This window comes from Carcharodon carcharias, chromosome 11 (assembly GCF_017639515.1).
Source record: "Carcharodon carcharias isolate sCarCar2 chromosome 11, sCarCar2.pri, whole genome shotgun sequence".
NCBI lineage: Eukaryota > Metazoa > Chordata > Chondrichthyes > Lamniformes > Lamnidae > Carcharodon > Carcharodon carcharias.
Genome location: NC_054477.1, coordinates 9,321,323 through 9,335,344, shown reverse-complemented (window position 1 = coordinate 9,335,344; position 14,022 = coordinate 9,321,323). Strand labels below are relative to the sequence as shown.

General features: G+C 48.3%; 1 protein-coding gene across 1 annotated transcript in view; it reads right to left on the bottom strand.

The window, feature by feature from the left end:
* Positions 1 to 13,371: 13,371 nt before the first annotated feature.
* LOC121284440 (beta-arrestin-1) overlaps positions 13,372 to 14,022 on the bottom strand; it is a 137,224-nt gene continuing 136,573 nt past the window's right edge. The window contains exon 15 of the mRNA XM_041199904.1: positions 13,372 to 14,022. This exon is cut by the window's right edge and continues 558 nt beyond it. The gene's annotated coding sequence lies outside the window, so the exon portion shown is untranslated.

Here is a 14,022-nt window from a genome sequence, read left to right as displayed (position 1 = left end):
TGTGACTGAGAGACACCAGTCAGTGTACAGATATCTCCCTGAGAGAGAGGGACTGAGAGACACCAGTCAGTGTACAGATATCTCCCTGAGAGAGAGGGACTGAGAGACACCAGTCAGTGTACAGAGATTTCCCTGAGAGACAGGGACTGAGAGACACCAGTCAGTGTACAGATATCTCCCTGAGAGAGAGGGAAATGAGAGACACCAGTGTACAGATATCTCCCAGAGAGAGGGACAGAGAGACACCAGTCAGTGTACAGATATCTCCCAGAGAGAGGGGACTGAGAGACACCAGTCAGTGTACAGATATCTCCCAGAGAGAGAAAGGGGACTGAGAGACATCAGTCAGTGTACAGATATCTCCCTGAGAGAGAGGGGACTGAGAGACATCAGTCTGTGTACAGATATCTCCCTGAGAGAGAGGGACTGAGAGACACCAGTCAGTGTACAGATATCTCCCTGAGAGAGAGAGGGGACTGAGAGACACCAGTCAGTGTACAGATATCTCCCTGAGAGAGAGGGACTGAGAGACACCAGTCAGTGTACAGATATCTCCCTGAGAGAGAGAGGGGACTGAGAGACACCAGTCAGTGTACAGATATCTCCCTGAGAGAGAGGGACTGAGAGACACCAGTCAGTGTACAGATATCTCCCTGAGAGAGAGAGGGGACTGAGAGACACCAGTCAGTGTACAGATATCTCCCTGAGTGAGAGGGACTGAGAGACACCAGTCAGTGTACAGATATCTCCCTGAGAGAGAGAGGGGACTGAGAGACACCAGTCAGTGTACAGATATCTCCCTGAGGGAGAGGAGACTGAGAGACATCAGTCAGTGTACAGATATCTCCCTGAGAGACAGGGACTGAGAGACACCAGTCAGTGTACAGATATCTCTCTGTCAGAGAGGGGACTGAGAGACATCCATCAGTGTACAGATATCTCCCTGAGAGAGAGGGGGGACTGAGAGACACCAGTCAGTGTACAGATATCTCCCTGAGAGAGAGGGGACTGAGAGACACCAGTCAGTGTAAAGATATCTCCCAGAGAGAGGGACTGAGAGACACCAGTCAGTGAACAGATATCTCCTTGAGGGAGAGGGGACAGCGAGACACCAGTCAGTGTACAGATATCTCCCTGAGAGACAGGGACTGAGAGACACCAGTCAGTGTACAGATATCTCCCAGAGAGAGGGATTGAGAGACACTAGTCAGTGTACAGATATCTCCCTGAGGGAGAGGAGACTGAGAGACATCAGTCAGTGTACAGATATCTCCCTGAGAGAGAGGGACTGAGAGACATCAGTCAGTGTACAGATATCTCCCTGAGAGAGTGTGACTGAGAGACACCAGTCAGTGTACAGATATCTCCCTGAGAGAGAGGGACTGAGAGACACCAGTCAGTGTACAGATATCTCCCTGAGAGAGAGGGACTGAGAGACACCAGTCAGTGTACAGAGATCTCCCTGAGAGACAGGGACTGAGAGACACCAGTCAGTGTACAGATATCTCCCTGAGAGAGAGGGGACTGAGAGACACCAGTGTACAGATATCTCCCAGAGAGAGGGACAGAGAGACACCAGTCAGTGTACAGATATCTCCCAGAGAGAGGGGACTGAGAGACACCAGTCAGTGTACAGATATCTCCCAGAGAGAGAAAGGGGACTGAGAGACATCAGTCAGTGTACAGATATCTCCCTGAGAGAGAGGGACTGAGAGACACCAGTGTACAGATATCTCCCAGAGAGAGGGACAGAGAGACACCAGTCAGTGTACAGATATCTCCCAGAGAGAGGGGACTGAGAGACACCAGTCAGTGTACAGATATCTCCCAGAGAGAGAAAGGGGACTGAGAGACATCAGTCAGTGTACAGATATCTCCCTGAGAGAGAGGGGACTGAGAGACATCAGTCTGTGTACAGATATCTCCCTGAGAGAGAGGGACTGAGAGACACCAGTCAGTGTACAGATATCTCCCTGAGAGAGAGAGGGGACTGAGAGACACCAGTCAGTGTACAGATATCTCCCTGAGAGAGAGGGACTGAGAGACACCAGTCAGTGTACAGATATCTCCCTGAGAGAGAGAGGGGACTGAGAGACACCAGTCAGTGTACAGATATCTCCCTGAGAGAGAGGGACTGAGAGACACCAGTCAGTGTACAGATATCTCCCTGAGGGAGAGGAGACTGAGAGACATCAGTCAGTGTACAGATATCTCCCTGAGAGAGAGGGACTGAGAGACACCAGTCAGTGTACAGATATCTCCCTGAGAGAGAGGGACTGAGAGACACTAGTCAGTGTACAGATATCTCCCTGAGAGAGAGGGACTGAGAGACACCAGTCAGTGTACAGATATCTCCCTGAGAGAGAGAGGGGACTGAGAGACACCAGTCAGTGTACAGATATCTCCCTGAGAGAGAGGGACTGAGAGACACCAGTCAGTGTACAGATATCTCCCTGAGAGAGAGAGGGGACTGAGAGACACCAGTCAGTGTACAGATATCTCCCTGAGGGAGAGGAGACTGAGAGACATCAGTCAGTGTACAGATATCTCCCTGAGAGACAGGGACTGAGAGACACCAGTCAGTGTACAGATATCTCTCTGTCAGAGAGGGGACTGAGAGACATCCATCAGTGTACAGATATCTCCCTGAGAGAGAGGGGGGACTGAGAGACACCAGTCAGTGTACAGATATCTCCCTGAGAGAGAGGGGACTGAGAGACACCAGTCAGTGTAAAGATATCTCCCAGAGAGAGGGACTGAGAGACACCAGTCAGTGTACAGATATCTCCCTGAGAGAGAGGGGACTGAGAGACACCAGTCAGTGTACAGATATCTCCCAGAGAGAGGGACTGAGAGACACCAGTCAGTGTACAGATATCTCGCTGAGAGAGAGAGACTGAGAGACACCAGTCAGTGAACAGATATCTCCTTGAGGGAGAGGGGACAGCGAGACACCAGTCAGTGTACAGATATCTCCCTGAGAGACAGGGACTGAGAGACACCAGTCAGTGTACAGATATCTCCCAGAGAGAGGGATTGAGAGACACTAGTCAGTGTACAGATATCTCCCTGAGGGAGAGGAGACTGAGAGACATCAGTCAGTGTACAGATATCTCCCTGAGAGAGAGGGACTGAGAGACATCAGTCAGTGTACAGATATCTCCCTGAGAGAGTGTGACTGAGAGACACCAGTCAGTGTACAGATATCTCCCTGAGAGAGAGGGACTGAGAGACACCAGTCAGTGTACAGATATCTCCCGGAGAGAGAGGGACTGAGAGACACCAGTCAGTGTACAGAGATCTCCCTGAGAGACAGGGACTGAGAGACACCAGTCAGTGTACAGATATCTCCCTGAGAGAGAGGGGACTGAGAGACACCAGTGTACAGATATCTCCCAGAGAGAGGGACAGAGAGACACCAGTCAGTGTACAGATATCTCCCAGAGAGAGGGGACTGAGAGACACCAGTCAGTGTACAGATATCTCCCAGAGAGAGAAAGGGGACTGAGAGACATCAGTCAGTGTACAGATATCTCCCTGAGAGAGAGGGGACTGAGAGACATCAGTCTGTGTACAGATGTCTCCCTGAGAGAGAGGGACTGAGAGACACCAGTCAGTGTACAGATATCTCCCTGAGAGAGAGAGGGGACTGAGAGACACCAGTCAGTGTACAGATATCTCCCTGAGAGAGAGGGACTGAGAGACACCAGTCAGTGTACAGATATCTCCCTGAGAGAGAGAGGGGACTGAGAGACACCAGTCAGTGTACAGATATCTCCCTGAGAGAGAGGGACTGAGAGACACCAGTCAGTGTACAGATATCTCCCTGAGGGAGAGGAGACTGAGAGACATCAGTCAGTGTACAGATATCTCCCTGAGAGAGAGGGACTGAGAGACACCAGTCAGTGTACAGATATCTCCCTGAGAGAGAGGGACTGAGAGACACTAGTCAGTGTACAGATATCTCCCTGAGAGAGAGGGACTGAGAGACACCAGTCAGTGTACAGATATCTCCCTGAGAGAGAGAGGGGACTGAGAGACACCAGTCAGTGTACAGATATCTCCCTGAGAGAGAGGGACTTAGAGACACCAGTCAGTGTACAGATATCTCCCTGAGAGAGAGGGTATGAGAGACACCAGTCAGTGTACAGATATCTCCCTGAGGGAGAGGAGACTGAGAGACATCAGTCAGTGCACAGATATCTCCCTGAGAGAGAGAGACTGAGAGACACCAGTCAGTGCACAGATATCTCCCTGAGAGAGAGGGTAAGAGGGACACCAGTCAGTGTACAGATACCTCCCTGAGAGAGAGAGACTGAGAGACACCAGTCAGTGTACAGATATCTCCCTGAGAGAGAGGGACTGAGAGACACCAGTCAGTGTTCAGATATCTCCCTGAGGGAGAGGGACTGAGAGACACCAGTCAGTGTACAGATATCTCCCTGAGAGAGAGGGGACTGAGAGACACCAGTCAGTGTACAGATATCTCCCAGAGAGAGGGACTGAGAGACACCAGTCAGTGTACAGATATCTCGCTGAGAGAGAGAGACTGAGAGACACCAGTCAGTGAACAGATATCTCCTTGAGGGAGAGGGGACAGCGAGACACCAGTCAGTGTACAGCTATCTCCCTGAGAGAAAGTGATTGAGAAACACCAGTCAGTGCAGAGATATCTCCAAGAGAAAGGGCGATTGAGAGACTCTAGTAAGTGTACAGATATCTCCCTGAGGGAGAGGGACTGAGAGACACCAGTCAGTGTACAGATATCTCCCTGAGAGAGAGGGACTGAGAGACACAAGTGAGTGTTCAGATATCTCCCTGAGAGAGTGTGACTGAGAGACACCAGTCAGTGTACAGATATCTCCCTGAGAGAGAGGGACTGAGAGACACCAGTCAGTGTACAGATATCTCCCTGAGAGAGAGGGACTGAGAGACACCAGTCAGTGTACAGATATCTCCCTGAGAGACAGGGACTGAGAGACACCAGTCAGTGTACAGATATCTCCCTGAGAGAGAGGGGACTGAGAGACACCAGTGTACAGATATCTCCCAGAGAGAGGGACAGAGAGACACCAGTCAGTGTACAGATATCTCCCAGAGAGAGGGGACTGAGAGACACCAGTCAGTGTACAGATATCTCCCAGAGAGAGAAAGGGGACTGAGAGACATCAGTCAGTGTACAGATATCTCCCTGAGAGAGAGGGGACTGAGAGACATCAGTCTGTGTACAGATGTCTCCCTGAGAGAGAGGGACTGAGAGACACCAGTCAGTGCACAGATATCTCCCTGAGAGAGAGAGGGGACTGAGAGACACCAGTCAGTGTACAGATATCTCCCTGAGAGAGAGGGACTGAGAGACACCAGTCAGTGTACAGATATCTCCCTGAGAGAGAGAGGGGACTGAGAGACACCAGTCAGTGTACAGATATCTCCCTGAGAGAGAGGGACTGAGAGACACCAGTCAGTGTACAGATATCTCCCTGAGGGAGAGGAGACTGAGAGACATCAGTCAGTGTACAGATATCTCCCTGAGAGAGAGGGACTGAGAGACACCAGTCAGTGTACAGATATCTCCCTGAGAGAGAGGGACTGAGAGACACTAGTCAGTGTACAGATATCTCCCTGAGAGAGAGGGACTGAGAGACACCAGTCAGTGTACAGATATCTCCCTGAGAGAGAGAGTGGACTGAGAGACACCAGTCAGTGTACAGATATCTCCCTGAGAGAGAGGGACTTAGAGACACCAGTCAGTGTACAGATATCTCCCTGAGAGAGAGAGGGGACTGAGAGACACCAGTCAGTGTACAGACATCTCCCTGAGAGAGAGGGTATGAGAGACACCAGTCAGTGTACAGATATCTCCCTGAGGGAGAGGAGACTGAGAGACATCAGTCAGTGCACAGATATCTCCCTGAGAGAGAGAGACTGAGAGACACCAGTCAGTGCACAGATATCTCCCTGAGAGAGAGAGGGGACTGAGAGACACCAGTCAGTGTACAGATATCTCCCTGAGAGAGAGGGACTGAGAGACATCAGTCAGTGCACAGATATCTCCCTGAGAGAGAGACTGAGAGACACCAGTCAGTGCACAGATATCTCCCTGAGAGAGAGAGGGGACTGAGAGACACCAGTCAGTGTACAGATATCTCCCTGAGAAAGAGGGACTGAGAGACACCAGTCAGTGTATAGATATCTCCCTGAGGGAGAGAGACTGAGAGACACCAGTCAGTGTACAGATATCTCCCTGAGAGAGAGGGTAAGAGGGACACCAGTCAGTGTACAGATACCTCCCTGAGAGAGAGAGACTGAGAGACACCAGTCAGTGTACAGATATCTCCCTGAGAGAGAGGGACTGAGAGACACCAGTCAGTGTTCAGATATCTCCCTGAGGGAGAGGGACTGAGAGACACCAGTCAGTGTACAGATATCTCCCTGAGAGAGAGGAGACTGAGAGACACCAGTCAGTGTACAGATATCTCCCTGAGAGAGAGAGACTGAGAGACATCAGTAAGTGTACAGATATCTCCCTGAGAGAGAGGGACTGAGAGACACCAGTCAGTGTACAGATATCTCCCTGAGAGAGAGGGGACTGAGAGGCACCAGTCAGTGTACAGATATCTCCCTGAGAGAGAGGGAAAGAGAGACAGAATCACAGAATTGTTGAGAAGTAGGCATATTGACCCATCTTGTCCGCACCAGCTCTTCAAATGAGCAATGCACCTAGTGCTGCCCCCCCGTGCTTCTCTCCGTAACCCTGCACATTCTTCCATTTCAGCTAATAATCCAATTCCCTCTTGATTGCCATGGTTGAACATGCCTCCTCCACACTCTCAGGCAGTGCCTGTCTGATCCAAACCACTCACTGTGTCTCCATTGCTCATTTTGCCAATCACCTTAAATCTGTGACCTCTGGTTCTCGATCCTTGCACCAATGGGAACAGTTTCTCCCTATCTATCCTGTCTAGACTCCTCATGATTTTTAACATCTCGATCAAATCTCCTCTCAACCTTCTCCAAGGAAAACAGCCCCAATTTCACTAATCAGTCCTCGTAACTGAAGTTCCTCATCCCTGGAATCATTCTTGTGAATTTTTTCTGCACTCTCTCCAATGCCTTCACATCCTTCCTAAAGTGTGGCACCCAGACTGTACACAATACTCCAGCTAAGGCTCAACTAGTGTCTTATACAAGTTCAACATAACCTTCTTGCTCTTGTACTCTAACTGTGCTGCCCACTAGTGCTGCTACCTTCAATGATTTATTCACGTGTACCCCCAGGTCCCTCTGCTCCTGCACCCCCTTTAGAATTGTACCCTTTATTTTATATTGTCTCTCCATGTTCCTCTTGCCAACATGAATCACATTTCTCCTCATTAAAATTCATCTGCCACTTGTCTACCCAGTTCACCAACTTGCCTATTTCCTTTAGAATTTTGACACGATCTCCTCACAGTTCACAATTCTTCCAAGTTTCATATCATCCACATACTTTGAAACTGTGCCCTGTATGCCAAGTTCTAGGTCATTAATATATATCCGGAAAAGCAAGGGTCCCAACATTGACCCCTGATAAACTCCACTACAAATCCTAAAAGCATCCATTAACCGCTATTCTCTGTTTCGAGCTGAGGTCTAAGGAGTGTCCTCTGTAAATTCAGCATAACCTCCCTGCTCTTGTACTCTATGCCTCTATTAATAAAGCCCAGGATACTATATGCTTCATTAGCTGCTCTCTCCAACTGTCCTGCCACCTTCAATGATACATGCACATATCTTACTGCTCCTGCAAACCCTTTAGAATTTCACCCCTTATTTTATATTGTCTGCCCATGTTCTTCCTATCAAAATGCATCACCTCACACTTCTCCGCACTGAACTTCATCTGTCACCTATCTGCCCACTCCACCAACTTATCCATGTCCTCTTGAAGTTCCACACCATCTTCCTTGCAGTTCACAACACTCCCAAGCTTTGTATCATCTGCAAACTTTGAAATTGCCCCCTGCACACCAAGATCTAGATCATTAATATATATCAGGAAAAGCAAGGGTCCCAATACTGAACCCTGGGGAACTCCACTACAAACCTTCCTCCAACCCGAAAAATATCCATTGACCATTACTCTCTGCTTCCTATTTTTCAGCCAATTTTGTGTCCACGTTGCTACTGTCCCTTTTATTCCATGAGCAGTAACTTTTCTCACAAGTCTGTTGTGTGGCACTGTGTCAAATGCCTGTAGTCAAATGCCACTGGTGCCTGTAACTGTACAGACACCTCCCTCAGGGAGAGAGAGAGACCGGGAAGCACCAGTGTAGTAGGCCAGTTGGACAGGTTAAAACACATGGTCACCATCTCAGTATAAGGGGCCTGCCATTTCGGACTGAGACGAAGAGAAATTTCTTCAATCAAACAATTGTTAATATTTGGAATTCTCTATCCCAGAGCGTTGTGGATGCTCAGGTGTTGAATGTATTCAAGACTGAGATTGATAATTTATTGGAGTTGAAAGAAAACAAGAGATATGGGGATTGGGGCAAGGGGTGATGTGTTGAGGTGAAAGATCAGCTATGATCTCATGGAGAAGTGGATGAGATTGAGGGACTAAATGGCCTCCTCCAGTCCCAGTTTCTTATGCTCCTGTCCCTCACGTCTCGGGTAACAGAACTGGACACATTGCTCGAGAAGGCACTGCAGCGCACACGGAATGAATATCATCTCAAAGATAAACTATGATCATTTATTATACTTCAAAGAGGTTTTGTACATCACAGTTCATTTAAAACCATGGAGGAAACAAAGATGTGATATTAGTGAGTGGGACTGAACCCTACCAACCCAGTGTACAAAAAAGACAACATGTTCAAGATACAACTTTCCCATAGGCGTATAGAGTCCGACACTGGGAATTCATTAATACTAACACAGATTGTATTATCAAACAGGAATCACATAAAGTCTATCTGCATAATAAATTAAAAAAACAAGGCATTTATTCCATCAATAAAAATGAAGGTGATGTTATTAATAGTAATAACACTGCTAAAGGAGCCTCAAACATCTTGTAACTGGCAAAGGATCATTATTAAAAATACAATCATTGTCCTTTGCATTGATTCAATCACTTGGTCCCTGTTGTAGCCACACAGCCACATGTTGAACATACGATCACCTTGGGCACCCGAGTCACACAGGGGCACTCAGTTAGAAATGTCTTCACGCACTGGTCACTAGGCAATGGGTTAGAGAGATTCAGCTTTGGGCCACACACAGTAAACAGGGCCCCTGGCTTTGTGGCCGGGGGTTGGCGTAGCAACCCAGTACCTTCTTTCAAGCAGCATTAAAGGTCACATAAACTTGACTTACGCTGGACGTGCAGAGACAATATAAACTAAAGGGTGCAATTCTAAAGGGGGTGCAGGAACAGAGGAAGCTGGGTTTTTTTTAAAAAAGTATTTGATAGAACATGAGTGTCGCTGGCAAGGCCAACGTCTGTTGCCCATCTCTAATTGCCCCTTGAACTGATTGGCTTGCTAGGTCATTTCATAGGGGCAGTTAAGAGTCACCCACATTGCTATATTTCTGGTAACACTGGGTAGGGATGGCAGATTTCCTTCCCTAAAGGGCATTAGTGAACCAGATGGGTTTTTATAGCAATTGATGATAGTTTCACAGTCACCATTACTAAGACTAGCTTTCAATTCCAAATTTTGTTAACTGGATTTAAATTCCACCAGCTGCCACAGTGGGATTTGAACCCATGTCCCTAGAGCATTAACCTGCTCCATTATTAGTCCAGTGACATTACAACCACGCCACTGTTTTTTCCCCAGATGGTAAATGTACACACGTTGTTGAAGGTTGCAGAGCAGGTTGAGAACACGGTTAATAAAGCATGCAGCATAGTGGGCTTTATCAATAGGAGCGCAGAGCACTAAAGCAAGGAAATTATATTAAACCTGTATAAATCCCTGGGTCAGCCTCAACTGGAGTGTTGCGTCTAGTTCCGGACACCACTTTAGGAAGAATGTGAGGGCATTAGACAGTGTGCAGAAAAGATTCGCGAGAATGGTTCTAGTGATGAGGGACTTCAGCTGTGAAGATAGGTTGGAGAAGCTGGGACTGTTCTCCTTGGAGAAGGCTGAGAGGGGATTTGATAGAGGTGTTCAAAATCATGAGGGGTCTGGACAGAGGGGGTGGGGAGAAACTGTTCCCATTGGCAAAAAGATCGAGAACCAGAGGGACGCAGATTTAAGGTGATTGGTAAGAGAAGCAATGGTGCCACGAGGACACACTTTTTTCATGCAGCGAGTGGTCAGGATCTGGAGTGCGCTCTCTGAGAGTGTGGAGGAGGCAGGATCAATCGAGGAATTCAAGAGGGAATTGAACAGGCAACTGAAGAGAAAAAAAATTCATGGCTATAGGTTACAGGAGTGGGGAGGGGGGTGGGGGGGGATGCGAGGGATTTGCTAAATCGCTATTCCTCAGAGTTGGCACAGATGTGATGGGACAAATGGCCTTTTGTGCTGTAACTATTTCATCAACCTACATAATTTATGCTTGAGTTTCTGCTAATTCCACCATTTTTCTGGCTCATTTCACCTGGGATTTTGCTGAGTGAAGGAGTAGTAAACTCTAGCAAGGTCACTGAGCCTGTGCAGAACACGTGGTTCAGGAGTACACTTTCGCAGCAAGTTAGTCACACAGGGTTGCATTTCATCTGGAGATTCTCCACCATTAAGATACGGATCTGCGACAATCTAACTGACTGGTGGAACAGTCTGGATGGGCTGAATGGCCTCCTGCTTTTCCTATGGCCCCAGAATAGGCAAATGCCAGTTGCTCAATTTCTTTTCCTCATTAACTGGCTCTCTTGACTTTTTGCGTTCTTGGTTAATCCTGATTCGAGATGCTCAGTGGGAGACTTGTGATCGGACAGAAAGAGGCTGAGAGCTTCTAGGCCCATCCACCCACTGAGTGAATTGACCAGAATCTTCCGTGGTGATCCAAAATTGAACATTGTTGAATGGGTCCTGTATAAAAACAGTGCAGACAAGGTGATTCTTTTTAATACTCATTCATGGGATGTGGGCATCGCTGGCTGGGCCAGCATTCATTACCCATCCCTAATTGCCCTTGAGAAGGTGGTGGTGAGCCGCCTTCTTGAACCGCTGCAGTCCATGTGGTGTAGGTACACCCACAGTGCTGTTAGGGAGCGAGTTCCAGGATTTGACCCAGCGACAGTGAAGGAACAGTGATATATTTCCAAGTCAGGATGGTGTGTGGCTTGGAGGGGAAATTCCAGGTGGTGGTGTTCCCATCTATCTACTGCCCTTGTCCTTCTAGGTGGCTGTGGGCTGCTTTGTCCTGGATGGTGTCGAGCTTCTTGAGTGTTGTTGGAGCTGCACTCACCCAGGCAAGTGGGGAGTATTCCATCACACTCCTGACTTGTGCCTTGTAGATGGTGGACAGGCTTTGGGGAGACAGGAGGTGAGTTACTCGCTGCAAAGTTCCTAGCTTCTGGCCTGCTCTTTTAGCCACAGTATTTATATGGCTGGTCCAGTTCAGTTGCTGGTTAATGGTAACCCCCAGAATGTTGATGCTAATGGCTAGGCACCTCCCTGCAGCAGCGATCCCTCTTATCAATGGCCAGGAGACAACCCAGGTGACCAGTCGACTTAGTGGTATCCGTAGCCGCTGAAAATCTCTCTGTACATGTCCTTCGGCACAATCTATAGCAACTTATAATCATGATCACTCTTATAGAGGACATGGAAAAGCCAATAGAGAAGAGCATGCTCAATGCTATAGTAAACAGTTAGCTTGCCACTAAATGACAAAGATGGCACTATTATAAGATTTCTAATAAACTGGTACAGTGTGATCTCATGTTGCTTAAGTTCAAATCCAATACTTTTTTTGTGAAAGCAAAGATTAGATTTACTCTTTAGTGCACATCAATGTGAGTGATCTTGGGTGTGACAAGTTTTTGGATCACGTTTTTGGCATCATTTATTCGCACATCGGGGAAATGTAAAACCACCTCTACACTGTCCCCATCAAACGCTCCCAGGGCAGGTACAGCACGGGGTTAGATACAGAGTAAAGCTCCCTCTACACTGTCCCCATCAAACACTCCCAGGACAGGTACAGCACGGGGTTAGATACAGAGTAAATCTCCCTCTACACTGTCCCCCTCAACACTCCCAGGACAGGAACAGCACGGGTTTAGAGGGTAAAGGTCACTCAAAACTGTCCCCATCAAACACTCCCAGGACAGGTACAGCACGGGGTTAGATACAGAGTAAAGCTCCCTCTACACTGTCCCCATCAAACACTCCCAGGACAGGTACAGCACGGGGTTAGATACAGAGTAAAGCTCCCTCTACACTGTCCCCATCAAACACTCCCAGGACAGGTACAGCACGGGGTTAGATACAGAGTAAATCTCCCTCTACACTGTCCCCATCAAACACTCCCAGGACAGGTACAGCACAGGGTTAGATACAGAGTAAATCTCCCTCTACACTGTCCCCATCAAACACTCCCAGGACAGGTACAGCACGGGGTTAGATACAGAGTAAATCTCCCTCTACACTGTCCCCATCAAACACTCCCAGGACAGGTACAGCACGGGGTTAGATACAGAGTAAAGCTCGCTCTACACTGTCCCCATCAAACACTCCCAGGACAGGTACAGCACGGGGTTAGATACAGAGTAAAGCTCCCTCTACACTGTCCCCATCAAACACTCCCAGGACAGGTACAGCACGGGGTTAGATACAGAGTAAAGCTCCCTCTACACTGTCCCCATCAAACACTCCCAGGACAGGTACAGCACGGGGTTAGATACAGAGTAAAGCTCCCTCTAAACTGTCCCCATCAAACACTCCCAGGACAGGTACAGCACGGGGTTAGATACAGAGTAAAGCTCGCTCTACACTGTCCCCATCAAACACTCCCAGGACAGGTACAGCACGGGGTTAGATACAGAGTAAAGCTCCCTCTACACTGTCCCCATCAAACACTCCCAGGACAGGTACAGCACGGGGTTAGATACAGAGTAAAGCTCGCTCTACACCGTCCCCATCAAACACTCCCAGTGCAGGTACAGCACAGGGTTAGATACAGAGTAAAGATCCCTCTACACTGTCCCCATCAAACACTCCCAGGACAGGTAGAGCACGGGGTTAGATACAGAGTAAAGCTCCCTCTACACTGTCTCCATCAAACACTCCCAGGACAGGTACAGCACGGGGTTAGATACAGAGTAAAGCTCTCTCTACACTGTCCCCCTCAAACACTCCCAGGACAGGTACAGCACAGGGTTAGATACAGAGTAAACTCCTTCTACACTTTCCACATCAAACACTCCCAGGACAGGTACAGCACGGGGTTAGATACAGAGTAAAGTTCCCTCTACACTGTCCCCATCAAACACTCCCAGGACAGGTACAGCACGGGGTTAGATACAGAGTAAAGCTCCCTCTACGCTGTTCCCATCAATTGCTAGCAAGACAGGTACAGCTTGGGTTGGTGTTAAAATCGGCAGGCAGAATTCCAGCCGGAATGGACACTCAACTACGTGGTTTGCATACGATGCGACTATGAAAACAAACAGGGGCTGTCTGGGCTGGGAGGAAGTGGGTGAGTTCGAGCCCTCATGTTACTCTTAATTACTTCACCCACAATTGGCACAACACTGTGTTAATTCTTATTCATTGGTGGGATGTGGGCGTTGCTAACACTTTAGCCAGTTATTACCCATCCCTAATTACCTTTGGGAAGGCTTTTTTTTTGGCCTAGATTTTGCATCATGTTGACCCAGGACTTGGCGAGTGACAGAGAAGTATTGGGTAGCAACACTTTAACCAGGGTATTGCGTGCCGAGAACTGTTGCTTTTCCCTACTTGGCATTTTTTTGCTTTTTATTGACAATATTCAATTCAACCTCAGACCTGCTGGCCCACAGCGGGGAGCCGAGCTGAGTGGGTTGTCAACTCTGTTTGGGTTCTTGGGGTTTGA